Raw genomic sequence first — 23,925 nt, 5'->3', positions numbered from 1 at the left:
TATGTGCGTGTGCGTGCGTGTGTATGTGTGTGTTTGCTCTTTTGCACTCCTGCTTGTTGCCCTGAAACCAATATGCCAGGGTTAATCATTGGCTCAAGTGGGAAAAGTGGTCTGTGGCACAGACCTCAACACAACTCACAAGCTTGAAGCTGCACAGATTCCAATGAGAGAAACCGTTGGTCAGCCACACCTTATCCAAACCACTAATATGTTAAAAGAGAAAGAAATGTTATTCCCATATGCCTGAGGGTTCTGGGGAGGTGTGTTACACAGCAATATTTTGGCAATAAATGACTAAGACATATGCCCTGCCACATGTGCAGTGTAGGAGGGAGTCCTGGAGAAGGTCTAAGAGTCTGCCACTCCATATGGTTCATGATGGGACCAGGTTGGTTCTATGGGCAGATTCACACCCCCTCCTCCTGAGGTACAGAGCCAATGCCCTGCCCTAGTCAGGGAATCCTTGGATTCTCACAAATATGATGGGCCTAGACCTCTAATGGATCCCTCCCTCGCTGCACCACCACTGGTCACTTCCATCAGGAAAGTCATCACAAGCCCTCTTGTGGGCCCTCCCAGGACCTTGCCCTCACCATAGAGCAGCAATGGCGGGGACTGGCCCAGTCTCCAAAGAGAGGCTGGAGCACCCTGCCCTGCCACTCGAGGAAGACTGGCCCTGAAATGAGTGCCGCCTGCAGTGTTCCCAGCTGCGACCATGAGCTGCGAGCTCAGACCAGTAGGGACTCAGAGATTACACAGGCTCTGGTGCTAAATATAAAAATACACATAAGGGCCCCGGATCTGGTGGATGAAGGTAAGTAGTTAATTCTATCCAAAGAATATTTTCAAGAATGGGAGATACTTTCTGCCCTAACCCAACTCTCTAGCCCTTTTCTCTACTCTGACACCATTTTTTTCAGACATGTTTTTATCCAACTTTATGCTGGCTATTAAACTCAAACTTATCATAGTTGTGGGCCCCTAGAAACATGCTTAAGATGGCCTTCTGAGCTTTCTTCCAGCCTAAGATCCTTAATCTCATCTCCTCTGTCCCTGCTTTTTGGTTCCTGTTTGTTAACTGTTTTGTCTCACTTTATGTCCTGCCACCTTCCAGACACCAAGTTGCAGATGCTACCATGATTCCACCCTGACTTCTCTGGGCAGACAACCTCACTAATGTGTCCTGGAACCTCACCTCTCCAGAGCCTTATCTCACTAGGGAGGGATAGAAACAGGCTGGAGGTATGGATTGACCTGCCAACACCAAATCCAGTGGAGAAGCAATTACAGAAGCCAGACCTCCTACCTTCTGTACCTCAAAAACAACTTTGATCCATACTCCCAGTGGGGGAGAAGTGATAGGAGGAAGAGGATAAGAGGGCTCTGAACTCCAGCTCCATCAGGTCCTAGAGACAGAGGATGAAAAGTACAGAGACATTTGGATGTAGTAATGGGCTTATGTGTAGCTTGGAGGGGAAGAGAGGACTGGACCTGGAAGAAAAAGGGGGCAATTAAGTATAAATGTAGACAGATAGTTGTAGAGATGACAGTTAGCCCATGCCTGCAACCTTCGGAGAACTGTGGCGGCTTACAGTGGAGAAACTTGGGATTCAGAACTCTGGTGGTGGGAATGGTGTAGAATTATACTCTGTTGACATGTAATTTTGTAAGTCAATATTGAATCACTAATTAAAACAAAACAAAGGCCAATGCCCCAGAATCTTACAGCCTGCATAGTAGGTACTACACAATAGCTTCCTGGAGCACCCAAGTATATAGGGGCCTACAGCAGTACCAGACACACAGTGGGTACTTTAGAATACCCAGTCTTTGTCCTCCTCAACCCACCCACACACTGACTCTCTTTCTGGGCCTAAAAATGTACCTGCATGTCCTGAAAATACATCTGCAGTCTTTTTTCTACCAAGGAGCCAGAGAGAGGGGTGCCGTCTGATTTGTCCACAGGCTGACCCTCCTTATTGCCTCAACTGACCCCCTAGACTCAGGCAAAGAGGGGAGAGCAGGATTGAGGCAGGCAGAGAACCCCTCCTCACACTGTACTCTGATTCAGTGTATGATCTAAAATTACATTTACTCATTCCAAATTCATAACTGCCTGTTTCCAGATGGGTTTGAGGCAGCTGAGGGGCTAAACGCAATAAAAAAATAAACAATTGAAGGATCAAAGAGAACAGCGGGCAGGCAGAAAGAGGAGATGTCACCAGAAATCTGATGATTAAACTGAGCCACGCATCTGACGCTAAGCTTTCCAGCAGCCACAGGAACAAGGCAAGCATGCGGGCTACAGAGTTCAGTATCAGATCAAAGCAGCAGCCCTCAAGTCCAAATGTGAACCCCATTAAGGACAGCACCAAGGTCAAAAGGGCACACAACAGGCCAAACAGGGAAACTTCAACATTTACAGTCATAACCGCCATCTGAGCACTGAGCACTGCTCTAAATGCTTCTTGTTTAGTCATCACAATGACAGACACACTGTTATCCCTTTCATTTTGTGGCAGAAGTCACTGAGACTCATGAGGGCAAGTTAATGTCTCAAGGAGGAGGGAGGGTAAAAGCAGGTAAGTCTGTACCCAGAGTCTGAGCCATAACCACCAAGCTATCTGGCTGGCTTCTGCTTTCTCCAAGCTGGATCCACCCACATCCTGAGACCCTGAGCACCCAGCCTCAGACTCTGGGAGAACTCAAAGCCAGCCTTCATCTTGATCTTGCCTGCAAATCAGAACCCCACTACCTGCTAGCAGTACCCCTGCAGAGAGCTGGTCTAGACGGCCACCTGCCAACCTCCGGGGAGGCACCTGCTTTCCTGTCATCCACACTCCCCTTCCCCCTAACCCTCCCCACCCTGGATTCCAAGCCCAGTGCCCTAAGAGACCACATTCCCCATCTGGCAGCAGAGCTCACCACTGAGAGTGACATACAGTGCACCTCCTCTCCCACAAAGCCTTCTCCCACCCCTAAGAGATGCCCTGGAGTCCACACTCCACATCAAAGCTACACAAAGGGAGGCCAGCTGACAGCTAAGTCCTGGCTGGTCCTTGGTCTGTCCCCTTTGCGCTGACCTCAGAGAGCGACCTTGAGGCAAAGTTTCAATTCTGTAATGTAACTTTAAGTTCCATATAAGGCCTTCTCACCCCCAAGAAGTGGTGGGAGTAACTTCTCACCCCCCCAAGTTACCCCCACACCCTGACTAAACCCCTCTTCCACCTGGTGCCTTTGCATAGTATGCAACCTGTGAAACCACTTTGGCCAAGCAAGACACATTCCCAAAGCAGCAAGCTGCCTGCCCTCTGGGAACTCTGAGATGGGGAGACTGATGGTAAATACCTATCATCTGCTTCTGGAAAACTCCTGCCAAGAGTGTGATTAACAAGTCCACAGAGAGGGAGAAGGGTCTTGGTTCTAGGATGGAGTCATTGCCCCAAGCAGTGACTTCTGAGAATGAGGATCCCCTCCCCCTCCCGCCAACAGGACCAGAACCAGCAGCCAGGGGAGACCATAGCAAGAGCAGGCTCTTTAAGGAGGCCAGGAAGGACACCTGTAGTGGCTGCATTGAGACTGCTAACATCGGCGTGGAGCAGTGGCAGGCCTAGTACAGCGCACATGTCACAATGCACAAGGACCCAGGCAAAGGTCCTGGTCCCCATCTGCAGGGGGTGTGGGAAGCTTCACAAGTGGTGAAGCGGTACTGCAGGTGTCTCTCTCTTTCTCTCTATCTCCCCCTTCCCTCTCAATTTCTCTCTCTACCCAAAACAAATAAACAAAACACTCTTAAAAAGGAAAGTTGGAAGTATACACTGTAATCTTCGACTCTTATCACCTACTGTTAGTCACAAATAAAAAAAAAAAGGAAAAAGGAAAGAATTTCACGTTCATCTCTGACCTTTCCTTGGTGAACTTTACCTGAGGCCCTTGTTCCCCAGATCAAATACTTCTCCAGACTCTGACATTAACAAGGACAAGCACTGTGACAACCCAAGACCAATCAGAACAGAGTCCTTCCCTGTCACTTATGAGTCAATGACATTAAAAAAAAAAAAAGGGGGGGAGAATCAGAAGAGAATTCATTTTCTTTTTTTATTTTTGAACGAGGCCCCACCTAGAGTAGGGCAACGGAGACACTGCAGCTTCTTAAGAGAACAGCTTCTGTGGATGGCAAGAGAGAGTGCTAGGTCTCCCCAGGTATTCGATTGCCACACCCAGCACCCTCTAACCACACTACCTAGCTCTCTACACCCAGAAGCAGGGGAAGTGAACCTGGTTTCCAAAAAAGATGTCCAGAAAATAGCACACACTCCTCCATTTCACCTTCTAAATTAAGTCTGCATTCTCCATTAACTTTCCACTGGGGATTGAAAGAAAATTGTCCCAAAATTGGGAACTAAATTTAAAGTTAGGTGCGGGGGGAGGGGGGGAGGGAATCCCTCACCAAACTCCAAATGTTTAAAATAGTTTTGCAGTAAACTTTTCAAAGCTAGGCCTGAAGCAGCCACCTATATAAAGGTTTACCTTGTTAGTCCAGGAATCCAGGAAAGGCAGCTTATTGCTGAGTCTTTGTGGTAGGAAGGGCACATTCTACTAAAGTGTTGATGCCAGTAGTAGGGCACACCGTAGCCATTAGCATTCTTGGGCTGCAGTAGTATAGATGGACTTGAGCAGAAGGATTTACTTATTAGCTCAGAATCAATAGGAAGGCTAAAGATTCTGATGGGGTGATAAACAAGAAAATTTGGCAGCTGCAAGAGGCTGGGCCTGAAAGTCTCACCAGCTGCTCTGAGCTGTAAGTGGTGCCGGCAGACTTTTTCCTGCTTGCAAATCATCCTGCTCAACTTCTAGCTCTCAGAATGGGCAACCTACTTGCATGGCCTAGCTCCAGCCAAGGGCCCGCACTTTGACCCTGCGGAAGGTCACATGGTTGTGTTTACTTTACAACATTCAGGCAGTCCATTTAAGACTACTGAAGCTTTCTGAATGGATCTTATGCTTACGCGCATGTGACGATACTCAAGGACCCAGGTTCAAGCCCCGGTCTCTGCACCTGCAGGGGAGAAGCTTCATGAGCTGTAAAGGAGGCCTGCAATTGTCTCTCTTTCTCTCCCTATGTATCTCCTGATCCACTCTCAGTCTCTATCCTCTCCCCACTATCCCCATTTCCTAAAAAGAAAGGGGGGGGGACAGGAATAGTGGATGCATTGTATAAGCACCAAACCCCATTCCTAAGAGAGGTAAAATGTTTAAGAAAAATAATACTGAGAAATGAAAGAAGACTTAGGGATTCTCCATAATTACTAGAATAGACAGTCCTATTATTTGAATAGGTGCAAAACTAAAGATAGTCTTGGGCTCTGAGAGCAGGTGAATCCATGACATGTAGCACCTATTCAAGCAATGGGATAGTAACTCACCAGTAAAAAGGAGATGGATCCCAAAGCTTTACGTCCAGTGACAGTGAAGTCTTTGACTAATGAGGATGCCCTGCAGAATTCTATTTATATGAGGTTATAGCACAGACAAATGGATCTTTGGTGGAAAAAAATAAGAACAGTGGTGGATTCTGGGGGTGGGCAGGGATGGTTTGGGAAGGGGTATAAAGGTACTTTCTGGTTGGTCATGTTCTCTTCACAGGGACTTGGGTCTTGTATATCTGAGATCATCAGATAGGACGCCAAAATCTGAGCTCTTTGCAGGCCGTGAGCTAGCTTCCCCAGCAGAGCGCTCTCTGTACCATGCACAAGGGCCGGGGTGGGAGCCTCCAGAAGCATCTGCACAGGGGAAGCTTTGTGAGCAGTGGAGCGGTGTTGCAGTGTCTCTCTCTGTCTCTCTTTCCTCTCTGCATTTTACCATCTAAAAATAAAACTATCAATTAAGAGAGGTAGATTCATGCAGGTGCAAAAACCATGACAACAACAACAACAACAAAATCTGTGCACTTCTTTGTAAGCTCATTTTACCACCAAGGAAAGATCCATAAACAAATACTGCACTTTAGTTAATGATAAGCTTGCTGATGTATCTGACTGTTTTTCTCATCAAAAGATGCTATTAAGATGGGGGGAAAGTCAGCCACAAACTGAGAGAAGCATTTGCAACATATAATAAACAAAGGGTTTGTACCAGAATGTGAATATGGGAAGATCTTTTGTAAATCAGTAGTAATCTAATGGGAGGGGGAAGGGGAGGTAAAGAAAGAGACGGTGTATAATAAGGAAACCCAAACAGCCCCCAGGCATGTTGAACCTTAGCAGTAATCACTGAAATGGCAATTTAAGCCACAGGAGATACTGGTTGGCACTCAACACATAGGCCAAAAACTGAAAGTGTGATTATACTGTGTATTGGTGATTGCTACAGAGCAGGAGAAGACAATCTTTTTTCTGCTGAAGGCCATTTGGATATTTATAACACAATTTGAGAGCCATGCAAAATGATCAACCTAAAAATTCATACTTAATGTTGCTATGAAAAAAAGCTCCTAGATTTACTGCATTTTGAGTCCCACCTGCAGTTGCCTTGGCAGGACCAGACCAAGTGATATCATAGGCCTTACACAGCCCTTATGTCAGATGTTCCTCACCCTGGAGCTACAAAGAATATAAACTGCCTTGAAGACTTTGGAAAACAGCATACTACTAATGATCACAACATTCCACTGCCATATAGACATCCTGAGGAAACTTACACCAGAAGAGATGTTGGTGATGGTAAACAAAAGCCAAAGAAGATGTCGGAGACATCATTCACTGGGTAGGGTGGCTGTATGGCCCTATGTGTGGTCCAAGTTCAAGCCCTGAAAACACATGACATGCTATGCCAACAGAGGGCGCTCTGGTGTTATGGTGTCTCTCCCCTCTCTGTCCCCCTAACTGAATAAAAATTTAAAAAAAGTGACCCAAAGCAGTGAAATCACACCTGTGGGTTCCTGGCTGGAAAGGAAAGAGTAAGAAAGAAGAGGGAGGGCGAGAGGAGGAAGGGAGAAAGGGAAACAAAGAGGAAGAGAGAGAGAAAGAAAAAAGGAAAGAAGGAAGGAAGGAGATAGAGAAAGAGAAAGAGGAGGTCTGGAGAGATCAGCATAACACAAAATTATTTTTCTTTCTTTCTGGCTTATGGTGATGCAGGAATTGAACCTGGGACCTTGGAGCCTCAAGCATGAGAGGCTTTTTTGTTTTTCTTTTTCACATAATCATTATGCTGTTCCCTAGCCCACAAAAAGACTTTTTTTTTTAAATTTCTTTATTGGGAGATTAATGTTTTACAACACAAGACTTTTATGCCAAGACACCAAGGTTCCAAGTTTAATGCCCACACAAAGCCAGAGCTAAGACATACTCTAGTAAAAAATAAAAATAAAAGGGGGGGAATAGTCAAAGCAATCTAATGCCCATCAACACATGGAAGGAATAAATAAATTGGTTATCTACACAGACACACACACACACACACACACACACACACACACACCAGTAAAGGAGGAATGAATCCTAACTACATACAACAGGTCAAATCTACGTAACACACAAATTCATCTAGCAGGTAATTTTGGATTCCATGAGCTTCCATGGATTAAGAGTTCAAAAGCACATAAGTTATCAACATAGCATTTATGGATATAACCTTTATGGCAAATTTATACAAAACTGCAGGTTAGTGATTATAAAACAGAAAAAAAATTAAGGTTAGTGTATCACTTGGGGACAGTAAAAGAAAAGCCAATTAAGAAGAAGTGTAAAGGCAATTTCTAGAAGCTGTCTGTGCTTTAGTTCTTAAATTATACAGACATATGACTGCTATTACTGTTTAAACTATACATATATCACATATATTTCTATATACATCAGAATAAAATATAATCCAATAACTTTCTTATATTCCAATAACATTCAGTTAAAAGTAAAACCAAGGAAGGGCCAAAAGGTGGCACACATTATTAAGCACACACATTATAGTGTGCAAGGACCCCAGTTCAAGCCCCTGGTCCCCACCTACAGGGGGAAAGCTTCTTGAGTGGTGAAGCAGGGCTGTAGGTGTCTCTCTGTCTCTTTGCTTTTCTTTTTTTTTTTTTTAATTTTTATTTATAAAATGAAAATATTGACAAGACCATAGGATAAGAGGGGTACAATTACACACAATTCTCACCACCAGAACTCCCTATCCCATCCCCTGCCTTGAAAGTTTTCCTATTCTTTATCCCTCTGGGAGTATGGACCCAGAGTCATTATGGGATGCATGCAGAAGGTGGAAGGTCTGGCTTCTGTAACTGCTTCCCCGCTGAACATGGGCGTTGACAGGTCGATCCATACTCCCAACCTGTCTCTCTCTTTCCTTAGTGGGGCGGGGCTCTGGGGGAGGCAGGACTCTGGGACACACTGGTGGGGTCATCTGCCCAGGGAAGTCAGGTTGACATCATGGTAGCATTTGGAACCTGGTGGCTGAAAAAGAGTTAAGATATAAAGCAGAACAAATTGTTGACTAATCATGAACCTAAAGACAAGAACATTACAGATGAAGATTTGGGGGTCTCCATTTTGGAAAAAGCTAGTAGGTTTATTTTAGGTATATTCCAAGGGGCCCACTTTCCCTTTCTATCTCGCCCACCCATCTCAATTTCTCTGTCTCTACCCAATAATAAATAAATAAATAAATAACAACAACAACAAAGTAAAACCAGAGATGGGGTAGGGGAGGATAACCCTACTCCCTAGTAATAAAAATGAATAAAACACCTTAGAACAAACTTAACAAGAAATACCCAAACCTCCATAAAGAAATCTCCGAGGGAGTCGGGCAGTAGCGCAGCGGGTTAAGCGCACGCGGTGCAAAGCGCAAGGACCGACGTAAGGATCCCAGTTCAAGCCCCTGGCTCCCCACCTACAAGGGAGTCGCTTCACAGGTGGTGAAGCAGGTCTGTAGGTGTCTTTCTCTACCCCTCTGTCTTCTCCATTTCTCTCTATCCAATCCAACAACTACAATAACTACAACAATAAAACAAGGGCAACAAAAGGGAAAATAAATAAATATTTTTAAAATTAATTAATTAAAAAAAAATCTCTGTAACCTTAGTGGGTGTTGTGAAAGATGATAGAAATGGCGAGTACATAAAGGACAGACTACACATCTAGCTAGAAACACTCAGACTTTGTTTCACTATCAAGATAATGCCACTGCAAGTTAGATTCTAATGCCCATAGAAAAACCAAGCAGTGATGATAAATTTCATGTCGAAGAATAAATAAGTCGCAAGCATAGCTAATGACATTTTGAGAACACATTGCACTGTTAGGTGTTAAAATATATAAAGCCTTGGTAAAAATTATATTAGTAGAGGAGAAGTAGAATAGGGCATAAATAGAAAGCTTGGAAATGAATATGTTTCTACACATAATAAAGCTGACATGTGGGGGGTTAGGAGGGCAGGCTGGATAATGTCCAAGCCTGCTCACCTGGTGATACCCAGCAACACCAATTACTAGACCTGGGAGGCTAATGGGTGTGGGAGGAGGGAAATGTCTACTATTTGCTTTTTATACCTTATAAAATTTCAACATGAATGTAACATATACTCAAAAATAAGTCTCAAATATAGCTGATGGGAAAAGAAGTTGAATTGAAAGAATTGGTCAATAAACTGGAAACACAATTACGAGGAGAGGTTGTTTAGTCGGCTGAGCCCATCCTGGGCATAGGTAGGACCCCAGATCATAACCTCTGTACCCTATATGACACAGCAGAGCTCTGATGTCTCTCTCTTTCTCATAAAATAAAGTTTTTTTTAAAAAAATGAATAAAATCAGGACCTTACATCATAAACTAAAATAACGTTTGACCAGACTAAAGTTAAACATTAAGAGAACATTGGATAGGAAAGCTGAAACAAAACCAAACAGGGTGAGGGAGATAGCATAACGGTTATACAAAAGTCTTTTGTGCCTGAGGCTCTGAAGTTCCAGGTTCAACTTGCCCTACCACCATAACCCAGAGCTGTGCAGTGCTCTGGCAAAGCAAGCAAGCAAACAAACATGCCAACAAGGAAAATATTCAGGGTATGAGGAATTAGCTTAATGGCTGGGCCAAAAGGCTTCCATACCTAAGGCTAGGTCCAAAGTTTAATCTCCAGCACCACCATAAACCAGTTTCCATGTAAAATTAATAAATAAAATAATAATAATAATAAGCAGGTGTCCCAGAAGGTGACATAGCAATAGAGTGTCAGACTTTCTAGCATAAGGTATTAAGTTCAATTCCTGGCACTATTTGTGTTAGAATGATATCTGGTTCTCTCTCTTTCTCTCTCTCTCATAAATAAGTAATCAAATATTTTATTCAAAGATCCAGAAGAAAATATAAGTGAATATTTGTCTGATATTGGGTGGGAAAGACCTTTCAAATCTAAAGCCAAGGGATAAATCATAAAGTGAAAGGACAGATGGACCTAGACATCTTTAGGCTCTGACTGCCATAGCAAAATAACATAGCCTAGACACTTACGCAACAGAAAATTTATTTCTTTCAGTTCTGGGGGCTGGAAGTTTACAATCAAAGCACTGGCTGAATGTCAGTGAATTCACTCTTCCTGGCTTGTAGACAGTGACCTTCTTTTGGTGTCCTCACATGACCTTTCCTGGAGCTTCGTGCAGTGGGTGTGCAAGGAGACAGAGCAAACAAGCTCTTACTTTGTCTCCTCCTGTGAGGTCACTAATCCCACCATGAAGGCCCCACCCTCACAGTCTCATCTAACCCTAGGCCTCAGCTCTCAGTCCTAATACTTTGAGTAGCAGGTCTTCAATATACATATATATATATTGAATATATATAATATATAACATATATATTAGAATTATATATTATATATATAGCCTCAAGGGTTATCACTGGGGCTCAGTAACTGCACTACTAATCCACTGCTCTTGGTGGCCATTTTTCCCCCCGATATACTGGATAGGACAGAGAGAAGTTGAGAGGGTAAGTAACTCAGATAAAATTATAAAATTATCTATCCAATAACATCTGTGTATACCTGTGTTCACAGCAGTACAATTTGTAATAGCCAAAACCTGTAAGCAACCCAGGTGAACAACAACAGATGAGTGGCCGAGTAAGTTGCGGTATATATACATACAATGGAATACTACTCAGTTATTTTAAAATGGTGATTTCACTTTCTTCACTTCGTCCTGAATGGAGCTTCAAGGAATCATGTTAAATGAGATAAGTCAAAAAGAGAAGGATGAATATGGGATGATCTCACTCATAGACAGAAGCTGAAAATAAGAACAGAAGGGAAAACACAAAGCAGAATTTGGACTGGAGTTGGTGTATTGCGCCAAAGTAAAAGACTCTGAGGAGGTAGGGAGGGTTCAGGCCCTGGATCATGATGGCAGAGGAGGACCTAGAGGGGGTTGAATTGTTATGTGGAAAACTTAGAAATGTTACACATGCACAAACTATTGTATTTTACTGTTGGCTGTAAACCATTAATCCCTTCAATAGAGAAAATAATAAAATAGCCATTATTTTTAAGAAATGTCATGTCACGGTGAAGCAACATCTGGAGTAAAGAGTCTCTCTTTGCAAGAACACAGAAAGACAGTTGATGCGGCAGGAGAGGCTGAAGAAGGTGCCTGCCACCACCTGAGAGCTGTCTTGTTTGAGAGCGCCACAGGGGAAGCAACAAAGAGGCAGCTCAGAAGAGGCAAGAGTCCTCTACGTATGTCAGTTGCCTTTAAATGAAAATGCTATACAAAGCACTTCCTGTCACAGGCCATCCATCTGTGACTCAGACAGAGGAGACTGTCTTATTAACAGGATGGGAATTAGATTAGACATTAACTTTCAATTATATAAATATTTATCCTTTTAAAGACTTAAAGCAGAGTCAGATATCTCACCATGAGTGCAATCCAAATTCGAATTCTGGCCCTACACAGGAGCACCATGGCATGGGGGAGTTCTGGTACTGTGGTCTCTCTCTCTCTCTCTCTCTGTCTCCCTCCCTCCCTCTCTCTCTCTCTCCACCCTAGTGGGATAAAATTATACATGCATGAGGTTACAACAACACCAAAAGAAAGTAAAGTAGAAATTTAAAGTAGAATTGGATCCTTAAAACAAATTAATTTTGACGTACATGACCTATACCTCAATAGAATTATTTTTAAGGGATAGGGAGAGTATAGTGGTTATACAAAAAGCCTTTCATGCCTGAGGCATCAAAGGTCCCAGGTTCAATTCCCAGCACCATAAGCCAGAGTTGAGCAGTGCTCTCATAAAATATATATATATATATATATATATATATATATATATATATATATATAAATTAAAATTTTTGAACACCAAAGAGCAAGCTAAATTTCCCTGTTTTTATATTTATTTATTCATTTATTTATTATTGAATAGAGATAGAGAAAAATTGAGAGGGGAGAAGGAGGTAGGAAAGGAAAGAGACAGAGAGACACCTGCAGCTCTGCTTCACCACTTGTGAAGCTTTTCCCCTGCTGGCGGAGACCGGGGCTTGAACCTGGATCCTTGTGCACTGTGATGTGTGTGCTTAACCAGGTGTGCCACTGCCTGACCCCCTAAATTTCCCTTTGATCTCCACACACATACAAACATAATTTCCATTCCTCTCCCCTACAAGGTCGGAGGAGTCTACAATGTACACTTTTACAATAGGCACTGTAAAGTACTTATCACTTGGTAAGTTTTTTTTTTAATCTTGAAATCTTAGAGATTCTTTTGTAATGCTACACAGTCATTGGTTGCTTGATGATGGAAATAGGTTCTGAGAAGTGTGTCAAGTGATTTTGTTGTTTGAATGTCACAGAGTATAATTACACAAATCCTGATGGTATAGTCACCTAAGCTATACACAGAGACTTTTCTATGTGGTCTCTTGCTGACCACAGTGTTGTTATGACACACATGACTATAAAGATTTAAGTAAATCCTTTTCAAAGCTGCACAGTATTCCCAGGTGTGAGGGTTCCAATTTAAGTAGCTATTCTACCACCACTGAATGTTCAGACACCTGTAGTTTCTTCATCACTGCAAACTGCCAGGATTTTCTACCTTAACACATACATCAGGGCTTCCTTAGGGCACACCCTGGGAAGCAGGCTCCTTGTATCACAGGGTAGACACATTTTTTACTCTATTGGATCCTGACTACTTGCTCTCCATTTTGTGATATCTCATTCCAAGTCTCAGAGTCCTTGGATTTAGACATCTGATCCCTGTACACTTTCTTCTCCTAGTTTCTGCCTAGTATCTTGACCTCATTGGGATATTATGTGCCTGGGTTTTGTTGATCACTCTTCCCTCCTATTCACCCAATTATGAGATGGGCTACCCTAGTCCCTGGCAGCTCAAGCACAGGAGGGGATTCTTGAGTGGGGAGAAAGCCCGTCTAAATCCAGGTCTACAGATCAGAGGAAGCACCAGCAACCAATGAGAAAGAAAGATGTGGGGTTGAACAAGAAGAAACATTACAAACTCTGACAACAACTTGACTGCTTGGATGAGCCTGACTGCAGATGAAAATAAACCGACATGTGAACCAGGCCTGGGAGTGGCAGTGTAAGGTGGGCAGGACTAGACACTGCTGACTGCTCCCCTTCCTCACCAGGCAAACCCACCACCAGTTTCATAATGGTGCTCATGTGGCCCAGGAGGTGAAGCATGGGTGAAGCACTGGACTCTCAAGCCTGAGGCCCTGAGTTCAGTTACCAGCATCATGTGTACTGGAATGATGCTCTGATTCTATCTTCTCTGCCCCCCCACTCTTCTTCCCTTCCTTTTTCCTTCTACTCCCCCCCCCCTTATAAACTGTTCAATAAATAAAAATTTAAAATAATAGTGATGTCCACAATGGCCATCACAACACCCAACCAATTAACTGTCCATGGTACACTAAGTGCTTTTACATAAGGTGCCAACCACATAACCATGTCTTACATAAGGTGCTCCAGTATTTTTAGCAGCAGAGAACTGCATGTAAAAGGAGGGGCTGCTCTCTCTATGAATGCCACTGACTTTACAAGCCACTGCAGTCCTTGAAATGGCCATTTTGAGGCAGCTCTTGGCTGTTGGGAGAGTTGACGCTGTCTGTGATGAGGGCTGCAGCGTCCACCGGACCCTCTGGTCTTTCCATGCTTTGCTACACCCCAAGCAGAAGGCAATACACAACTTCTCCCTAGCTCCCCAGTCCCGACATCACACAGAGGAGAAAGGACCACTTCACGGTCCTCCCAGCTTAGCGAAGTTTCCCCAGATCCAACAGAGTGGAAGAGAGCAGAAGGAGACAGAGCTAAGCCTGCTCCTATATCCCAGCACTGTCCCTTGTGGAGCGTGGAGCGTGGAGTTTGGAGCGTGGGTAACCTCCCTCCTGCCAACTCCCACCTAGCACAGAAAAGCCGCAGTTCCAGGCACAGTGAAGTCAAAGTGTGGCCTCTTAGAAGGAAATGGCATGTCTGCACTCACACCCTGGACTTAGGGTCACTGCTGCCCTTTTCCTGTTGCAGTTGATTTTACTCACATATCTCACACACACACGAGAAACACACATATCAGAACTGATGAAATTTGACAATCTGAACAGCTATGTGATTATCATGCAGATAAAGAAATCAAACATGATGAGCCTTCCAGAAAGCTTCTCTATGCTCCAGGGACCCATATCCTGACTGCCAGCACCTGAGACTCAGGTCGCCTTGCCTTACGCTCTGCAGAAGGAATCACATGCTCTTTTTCCATCTGGCCCCTTGATTCAACATCGTGAAAGTCATCCATGTTGCTCCATATTGACGGAGCTGTTCATTCTCACACTGGCTACTTTGTTCTTTCTCCTGCTCGTGGCCATAGCACTGCGAAGGCCCGGGAACAGCTCAGCCACTTGAGCACAGGACTTGCATGCCTGGAACTACCAGTTCCATTCCTGGCACCACGTGTATTGGAGTGGTGCTCCGGCACACTCTCTCTCTCTCTCTCTCTCTCTCTCTCTCTCTGTCTCGTGAAATTCTCTATCTCATATGAAATAAATAAATCTTTTAAAACAGGTGAATGCTTTCTGTTTGTTTGTATTGGCACCAGGGTGATCGCTGGGGCTTGGTTCCTGCATGACAAATCCACTCCTCCTGGCAGTCATGTCCTGCCTCCAAGCTTTTTCCTTCCTTTATTTGATAGAACAGAGATAAACAGAGAGAAAGGAGACAGAGAGATACCTGCAGTACTTACTTCATGCTTATGAAGCATCCCCCAACCCCCCCACCCCTGCAAAGGGGGTTGGGGGTGGGGCAGGAGCCTGATAAGTGTTTTCAAAAGGGCTGGGAAATGGTTCCCACAGTTCAGCACACAGCTGACCAGGTCCAGAGATCTGGGTTCAAGTCTCCAGAACCACATGAGCATCTGCACAGAGTAAGCTTCACAAGTGAATTGGTGCTGTGGTCTGCCTCTCTCTCTCCCCCCCTTCCCCTTTTCTAGCTGTGATTAAAAGGAAAAACCACACCACCCACTTCATAATGATGACTACAAAAGTGCCGGCAGTGTCTGACCAATTAGCTATCTGTGGTATAGCAAGTACCTTTATGTGAGGTGTTCTAACAGCACTGGGATCACAAAAAAACAGTGCTGCTTCGGAACATTCTGGTGTATGTTTTTATTCCACTTTATTTATTGTAGTTTATTTATTTATTTACTTATTTTTACTGTAGCCTTTTGCTCACTGTAAACAAAAAGGCTGGAAGCTACTGCTTTACCCGTCAATTCCTGTCTTTTTGGAGCATGTAGAGAGGAATGGCTGTGAGAGTCAGACTCCAAACAGTAAAGCCCAACCACCACACATGCTGTGTGTCCTTGGATAAGCACTTAACCTCTCTGTACATGGGTTTCCTTACCTGCAAAGTGAGGATAATACTACTTCTAGCTTCATTTAGTTTGGATGTAAAATAAGAGACTGGTAGTAAAATAAGAATAAGAGCACATAGCAGGCATTCATCAGTGTCAGTAGCTGTTAACAATGGCTGAAAGCAAGCTTGTCTTTCCAGGCGTCTCAGGCCCAGCGGGAGAGCCTAAGGCTCTCCCTCACACAGGAGAGGCAGCACTGAAGACAGCTGCAACCCTGGAGTCCCCCACCCCAGACAGAAGACCTCTGCTTCTGCTCCCACAATCACCCCAGGATGCGTGATGGCTGCAGCCACTGTCCTTTTACCCGAAGGGCACTGGATTTCACTCAAACTGTGACCCAGGCCATGGGTGCTGTTCCGGGATCATTATTAATGGTGTGCCTGCAACCTGGTGACAAGCTGCCAGGGCACCAACAGTGCCCAGAAACTGCTGGCGGAGAAGCACATTTTGTCAAGGTCCCTGCAAAAGGAGTATTTCAGTTTCCCTTAGGTGACAAAAGACAGAAAAAGCCCCCTTGAAGCCTATGGTGCCAAGACCTAGGATTTAGAGGCTGGGGCTGCACACTACAGGTTGCCATGGCAACTGCATTTCACAGTGGGAGTTCATTTTCATATGACAGTGACCTGTGGAGGCAAGGGAAGGACACCTCTGAAAGAAACTTAGAAGTGTTACTACTAGGGGGACAAAGGGGGCGATGTTTACAAAATAAAAAAGCATATACAAAGACCAGAAGGAAAAGGCCTGAGGGCTCCTGCTGGGTTCCTTACCCCACAAGTCACATATAAAACACACACACACACACACACACACACACACACACACTGTTAGTCTTGGGTTGGACTAACAGTTACAACCTCCCTGAGTCACTGGTCCTACCATTACCCACCTGTTCTGCTGCCAAGTCCTTTCCTGGAGCCCAGTGCTGTCCCAGGCAAGCAGCTAACCCAGTTGCTCACCCATCTCACATGCCTGGGGACACACAAAGCCTGTGACAAACTCTTGGGCATATGCCTTCCCAGACAAACAGCAAAACCAAGTGTCAAAAAACAGTCTGAGCAGTCAACTCGTGTTCCAGCCTACACTCTGCAACTCAGACAGGTCCCAAGGCCTCCCTGGGTTTGTTTGTGTCTCTGGAGCATGAAGACAACAACATTATCACACCAGCCCCTCTGGGAATCACAAGGATAACGGTGGCACAAGGAAGCATAGGGAGTGATCAGCATACTGCCTCATACTGCTCTGTTCTCTTTATTTTTCTTTTTTATGCCACCAGGATTTTCCCTGGGGCTTAGCGTCTGCACAATGAACACACCACTCCTGGTGGCCATCTTTCTTTCTTTCTTTCATTAGGGCTGAGGGAAACTGAGAGGGGTGGGGTAGATAAAGAGGGCAACAGAAAGAGAGACACCTGCAGATATGTTTCACTGCTTGTAAAGCTTCCCCTTGCAGGTGGAGAACAGGGGCTTGAACCCAGGTCCTTGTACATGGTAATATATGTACTCAACCAAGTGCACCACCACCTGGCCCCTACTGGTTAAAAGCCAGAACAGCATCTCTCAGGCCAATGATATAACTGCAAGATAATAAAAGAGAACAAAGTATTCAACCAGGTGGCATGAACTATAATCAGTCCATCAGTAAGCCAAGACAGAGAGGGAGGGACAGAATATGGGAGTCTGGAATCACTCAGGACAGTGTAGAATCTGAACCAGACTCTGAAGAATAATGGGGAAGTGTCCTTAGAGGTTTGGGGGCAGCAAATTCCTTTGAGAGCTGACAGGGTGTCCTGTATAGGGGAACTAAAAGAAAGGGACACAGAAGGACCTGCCATCAGCAGACAGATTAGCTGTGCAGGGTGGCTCCAAGGGGGGGGGCAGAAATGTGACACACACCACCCCCCAAGGTAGCCCTGGAGGCAGTAAAGCTTTCCCAGGGAAACAATGCCTGAGGCCAGCCCCAAAGGGCAAGAGAAAAGAGAACTGAATGTGATGGGACGGAACAAGTTGCTAGACTGGAAACTGGTTCAAGAGAGTGAAGTCACATGACCCAGGAGCCTTCAAACCTGGGTGGAAGAACTGGGCCTGAAGATTCTCTGGGGAGAAGTGTTTACAACAGGGTAAAAGCAGTAAGGAGTTGGGAGGAAGCAATCTAGAGGTGACATGCCAGATGGACTACAAGGGTTGAGTGGTCTTGTAACTGAGACAGCAGCAAGGGGACTCTAATGGGCTGCAGAAAGCCAAGGCCTGGTGCAATGGTGCAAAAAGAAGGACACTACCAGGGAGACATTTTGGGGGTGGGGGCATTACACAAGTGCAATATGATGGAGAAAAAGCCTACAGCTGAGGCATGTGAAAAGCTACCTGGGGGGGGGGGGAACCAGACAGAGATACACTGTATCTGGAGAGTCACTGGGGCATCCAAGAGGCACAGAAACCAAATGAGTTCCCTGGGTACTCCAGGAGAAGAAACTAAACAGGAAGCCTTCAAATAAACCCCAGAAAAGAGGAGGAGAAGGGGGCAGAAGGGAAGGAACAATGGGACCCTCAGCACAAAGTCAGGAGTCAGGGTGTCCCAGATATCATAGCAGAGACACCGCAGAGAGGACACCGCCAAAGGGTGTGTGTAGTGGGGCGGGGGAGTTTTCTCTGCAGAAGGAGAGGCCTCGCAAAAGAGCAGTGTTTGGGAACAGGATGACTTTCAGGAAAAGCAGCTTCAGCAAAGTGGTGGGGCCAGCAGCCAGGCTGCAGAGGATTAAGAGGGGAGGCTGGGAGTGGAGAGGCAGGCAGCAGGTGCAAAGTACTTGTGAAAATGTGACTGAGAAAAAAAGAGAAAGAAGCTTATGGCTGAGGGTGCTATCTTCCCCCAACCCCATCCCTCAAAACATGGGAAGCCAAGTGGATGTCAGGGGCAGGGCAGATATCCACAATAATTCAAGGGCAGCGATGACAGTGTTCTTATCAGTCTCCTGCCCCCAGACTACTAAGGTCCCCATGCTGCCCCAGAGATGGAGCCAGGATCCCTGGGTCCTCACAGAGCACAGGCTAGCTGGTAGGGTGGGGAAGTTCTTGATTGCCCCCTGGGCTCAGTTTCCCGAGCAGCCAAGCTTTGGGGCAGAATTCCCAGAGGGTCCGCGTGAGCACAGGGCCTTCATCCCTAGGGCAGGAGGCCCCAGGGATGGGCTGAAGCACTTCCTCAATCACACCTTCAGCCTGGCTGGGACTCAGCACAGAGGCGGCCCTGACTGGTGGGGACAGGAACGCAAAGCCCGGTCAGGTTGTCAGGGAGCAGCCCGGTTGTCCGGGGCCCGGGGCCCTGGCTCCCGGGAGTCTCAGAGGGGCTGCAGAGGCCAGGCGGGGCGAGCAGGTGCGGGGGCCGCAGTGAGCCCGGGCCCCTCCCGCCGCACGTGCGCTGGGCACTTGTTGACTCCGCGCGCGCCCCAGCGCCGCCTGCCGTCCGCCGCCGCGCCCCAGCCGCCGAGCCCGGGCGCAACAGGGCTCCCCGGGGACGCTCCCCGGGCGGGCTGCGAGCCGGAGGCAGAGCGCAAGCTGCTCCGGAGCAGGGCCTGGCACTGCCCTGGGCAGCTCGGGACGGCCCCAAGCCCTGCCCGCGCCCCGCAGCCCCCCGGCTCGGCCCCCACGCCGCGCGCCCCCAACCCCAGGGCCGCCCCGTGCGCCCCTGCGCTCTACGCCAGGGAGCCACGCGCGCCCCCCACCCGCCCTCCGAGACCCAGCCCCGGACAGGGGGGGCGACCCCACTTAAGACAGACTTACCCGGGGCTTCGGCCCCGCCGCCGGACGCGCTCCCTGGCTGCCCTCTGGCGGCGGCTGCAGGTACCCAGGCCGCCCCGCCCCGCCCCGCCCCGCCCTCTCCGCCAGGGACCTGGGGCCGCGGGAGAAGCAGGCCAGCGCACCTGCTGGCTACAGGGGCCCACTGGACCGCTGCCTCGCCCAAAGGGTCTCGGCGGCCCCTTCTTGTTCTTGTATCCTAAAACTCACTCACCTCCCCATGTAGCTTTAATAATAATGCCCAAATCTAAGACCTGTATTAAAAAAAGGAAAAAGAGGGGTCAGGCGGTGGCGCACCTGGTTACATTACAGTGCACAAGGACCCAGGTTCAAGCCCCTGGTCCCCACCTGCAGGGTGAAAGCTTCATGAGTGATGAAGCAAGGCTTCAGGTGTCTCTTTCCCTTTCTCTCTCGCCCTCCCCTCTCAATTTGTCTCTACTAAATAAATAAATAAATAAATAAATAAATAAATAAAAAGAGAGAGTGTGAGATGAGCCGTTATGGCAAAAGGAGGGCCACGACGAGTTCTGGGGCCGGGACCCTGTGTTAATATTCATAGAATGGGTCTGGTGCCTTAGACCCTTCAGTCGTCCTGACAGATGGCAGATTAAGGGCCCCATCCACGGAGGAACAAATGAAGGCAGCTTGCTACAGTTATTAAACTAGGCAGCCACTGAAAGCTAGAGCTTCCAACAGTCTAGTGTTCTGGCTCCAACATTTCAAGAGTATTTGAGTCGTCCTCCAATTCCATCCACTCTGAGCCTTGGGGCCTAGCTTTCATCATCATCATCATCACTATGATTATTTTCATGAAAGGATGCAGAGTTAGAGATACAGAAAGAGAAGCTAGAGCACATCTCAACTCTGGCTTATGATGGAGCTGAGGATTGAGCCTGGGACCTCAGAGCCTCCAGCCCAGAAGTCTTTTATATAACCATTATGTTGTCTCCCCAGCTCAGATCCTAGTTTTCTACCTAGGCAAGGTAACAGCTTCACAGCCCCCAGCCCTCATTCTTCACCTGGAAAAATAGATCAAAGATTAAGAAAGGGGGGACAGGAGTGAAAGGTATAAAGATGAGAACAGAGAAAAAAAAAAGAGAAGAGATCCCGAGATCATCATATGTGGGAGTGCTAGTTTCCACACTTACAGAAGCACCCAGCAGAAGCTGGGTCAGACCTCCTCTGGGTCCCCTCTGACTCTCCCCCCTAGATGTGATCTGGTGCAAGTAAGCAAAGCTATCACAGTCGGTAGACATTCTAGACTTCCAAAAATGTCATGTGACTGATGTATAGTCCCATAGTCAAAGACACATGGAGTAGGGTTTTTTGTTTGTTTGTTTTACAGTCACTCTTACATAATGTAAAGTGAGCTCACCAACATAGCTAGTAAGGAAGCCTCTGTATTTTTCTTTGCAATATGGGCATCATAATAGTCCTGTTGTGAGGATTGGACAAGATCCTGTAGGGGAAGCCCCTGACTCAGGAGGCTTGGCTTCATGTCACTTCACTACTCCTAAAACCTCAGAGCTTCAGATTCTCTGCATGTCCAGCCCTCCTCTTGACCACAGCACCTCCCCTCAAGGAATTGCTCAGACCACTGCTGGCACAGCCCAGTGACAGCACTCACTCCCTGGGAGGCCTAGCTTCTCTTCAGACTACTGACTACCTGACAATGATTTCTGCCTTACTCTGAACTTGGCTCCCTGGAACACCTCCTCTTGCCCTTAACTGTACTACTCTGGAGCTCAAGTGAAGTGAATCCCCTCAACCTTGATTCCCTTAGTATTAAAGCTTTCAGGGGGCCAGGTGGTAGCACATCTGTTTAAATGCACATATGATAGTGTGTAAGGGTCCAGGTTCAAGCCCCTGGTCCCCACCTGCAGAGAGAAAGCTTCATAAGTAGTAAAGCAGGCTGCAGGTGTCTCTCTGTTTCTTTTACTCTCTATCTCCCTCTCTCCTCTCAATTTTTCTCTGTGTATATCCAATAATAAATAAATAATTTTTAAAAAAAGCTTTCAACAAACTCCTCGATGCATCTTTGCTGTGTGCCTAGTGCAAGCTAGACTGGGGGTTTTCACTCGTGTCTCCCAAACCCTGTTTCCCACGCCTTTCACATAGATTCCCAAAGACAGAAACAAAATGCCACTTGTCTAGTGAAGTCCCATCCCCCAGCGGGATCTCACATGACAGGAGGTTGCCTAGTTCTCTCTGTTCCTTCTCTCTCGGTGTGTGTTCATGACATAGTGCCCAAGAATCCTTCCTAGACCTATCCTCATACTCTTGGTGGCAAACTCTTCCCTGCCTGCCCCATCGGGCACACTCCTCCACCCCCAGTGCACACACCAGCGCACACACACACACACACACACACACACACACAGCCTCCACCAGCCATGAAACTGTACAGTAGCTCACCCACCATGAGAGTTTGTCAAGGAAGTCCTTTTGGCTTTTTGATTCATTAATTAATTTTTTGCTACCAGGGTTATTGGTGAGGGTTAGTGGCTGCATGACTCCTCTGCTTCTAGTGGTTTCTTTCCTCTGAGAGACAGAGTAAGCAGAAGAGGCATGGCAGCAGCACTCCACTGCATGTAGTACCCACCCCCCGCCCGCAGGAGTCCCTGTGTGATGACCCAAGGCTTGAACCTGGAGTCTTACATGGCAACACATGCACTCTACCTGCCTGCATATTATATCAATCTCGTTAAGATTAATTTCTTTATTGGCAGAGCCCCTATCCTGGCCTGCCCACTCCTGGTCATTTAGGATGTACTGTTGCTTACTTTCACTCATACCCCCCCACCCCGGCTCTCGCGCCTCCTTTCTCCTCCTGCATCTACTGGTGGCTGCATGACTCCAGTGCTTCTAGTGGCCTTTTTTTTCCTTTGAGAGACAGAGTAAGGAGAAGAGGCACTGCAGCACTACTCCACTGCATGAAGTGGCACCCACAGGGTGCTCCTGTGTAGTGTGACTCAAGGGTTAAACCTGGATTATTTATTAAATTAAGTTTGTTTCTTTATTAGAGAGAGGGGGGGAGGAAGTACACACACACGTCAGAGCATCACTCTGGCACATGAATAGTCAAGGACTGCACTCTGGACCTCATGTTTGCAAGTCTAATGCTCTCTCTAGTCAATAAAACATCTACCAGGCCCTGCTGTCCTTTTATTTTTACTTCTTCCATAATTTTAGAAAGAGTGCCCTTTGCCCTACCTCTGCTGCAAAATCCTGAATAGCTTCTTTCCCTCTCTTTCTCCTCCTCCTCCTCCTTCTTCTTTTCCTTCAGGGTTATCACTGGGGCTCTGTGCCGGCACTATGAATCCACTGCTCATGGCAACCATCCCCCCCCCCCATTTTACTGGATAGGACAGAGAGAAATTGAGGAAGGACAAGAAGATAGAGAGGCTAGAGAGGGAGACAGATAGACGCCTGCAGACCTGCTCCATCACTTGTGAAGTATCTTCCCTGCAGGTGGGGAGCTGGAACTCTAACTGGGGTCCTTTTTTTTAAAAAAAAATTATTTATTTATTTATTCATGAGAAAGATAGAAGGAGAGAGAAAGAACCAGATATCACTCTGGTACATGTGCTGCCGGGGATTGAACTCAGGACCTCATGCTTGAGAGTACAATGCTTTATCCACTGTGCCACCTCCTGGACCACCTAACTGGGGTCCTTGCAAGGGTCCTTGCATGTCTTACTATGTGTGTTTAACCCAGTGCACCACCACTCAACCCCTTACTTCTGCTTCTTGTTCCATGCAAACATGTATCTTCCTTCCTCCCTTCCTTCCTTCCTCCCTCCCTTCCTTCTTTCTTTTCTTCCCAGAGCACAGCTCAGCTCTGGCTTATGGTGGTGATGGGGGGGGGAGGGAGGTAGGGGTGTTGAACCTGGGACTTCAGAACCTCAGGCATGAGAGTCTTTTTACATAACCATTATGCTACCTACTCCCCACAACTCATTTTTTCTTTCTTCAAATGGGTTACAGTTATTACTAAATAACAAATGGCAGAACACCCCACCCCGACCCCATGGTCATCAAATGGGCCTCTTAGCTCCCAGCAGGATGCTGCCATGGCTGCCAGGTCTCCACAGCAAATCGGAAGCAAAGCATCTGCTGGAGGTAAATGTAGCTACCCTGACTACCTTCCTCGCCAGCTTTGACAAAGAAAAATGTTTCGGGGGGGGGGGGGAGTCTGACGGTAGTGCAGCAAGTTAAGCACTGG

The 23,925-nt window shown here is 46.5% G+C and overlaps 1 protein-coding gene across 1 annotated transcript in view; it reads right to left on the bottom strand.

Moving 5' to 3' along the window:
* RPH3AL (rabphilin 3A like (without C2 domains)) overlaps window positions 1-19,746 on the bottom strand; it is a 144,780-nt gene extending 125,034 nt beyond the window's left edge. Inside the window, exon 1 of the mRNA XM_060183878.1 lies at window positions 19,686-19,746. The gene's annotated coding sequence lies outside the window, so the exon portion shown is untranslated. The remainder of the gene's footprint in view (window positions 1-19,685) is intronic.
* Between the last annotated feature and the right edge of the window lie 4,179 nt (window positions 19,747-23,925).

This window comes from Erinaceus europaeus, unplaced genomic scaffold, assembly GCF_950295315.1.
Source record: "Erinaceus europaeus unplaced genomic scaffold, mEriEur2.1 scaffold_243, whole genome shotgun sequence".
NCBI classification, from domain to species: domain Eukaryota; kingdom Metazoa; phylum Chordata; class Mammalia; order Eulipotyphla; family Erinaceidae; genus Erinaceus; species Erinaceus europaeus.
This window is presented reverse-complemented; position numbering and strand designations above follow the sequence as displayed.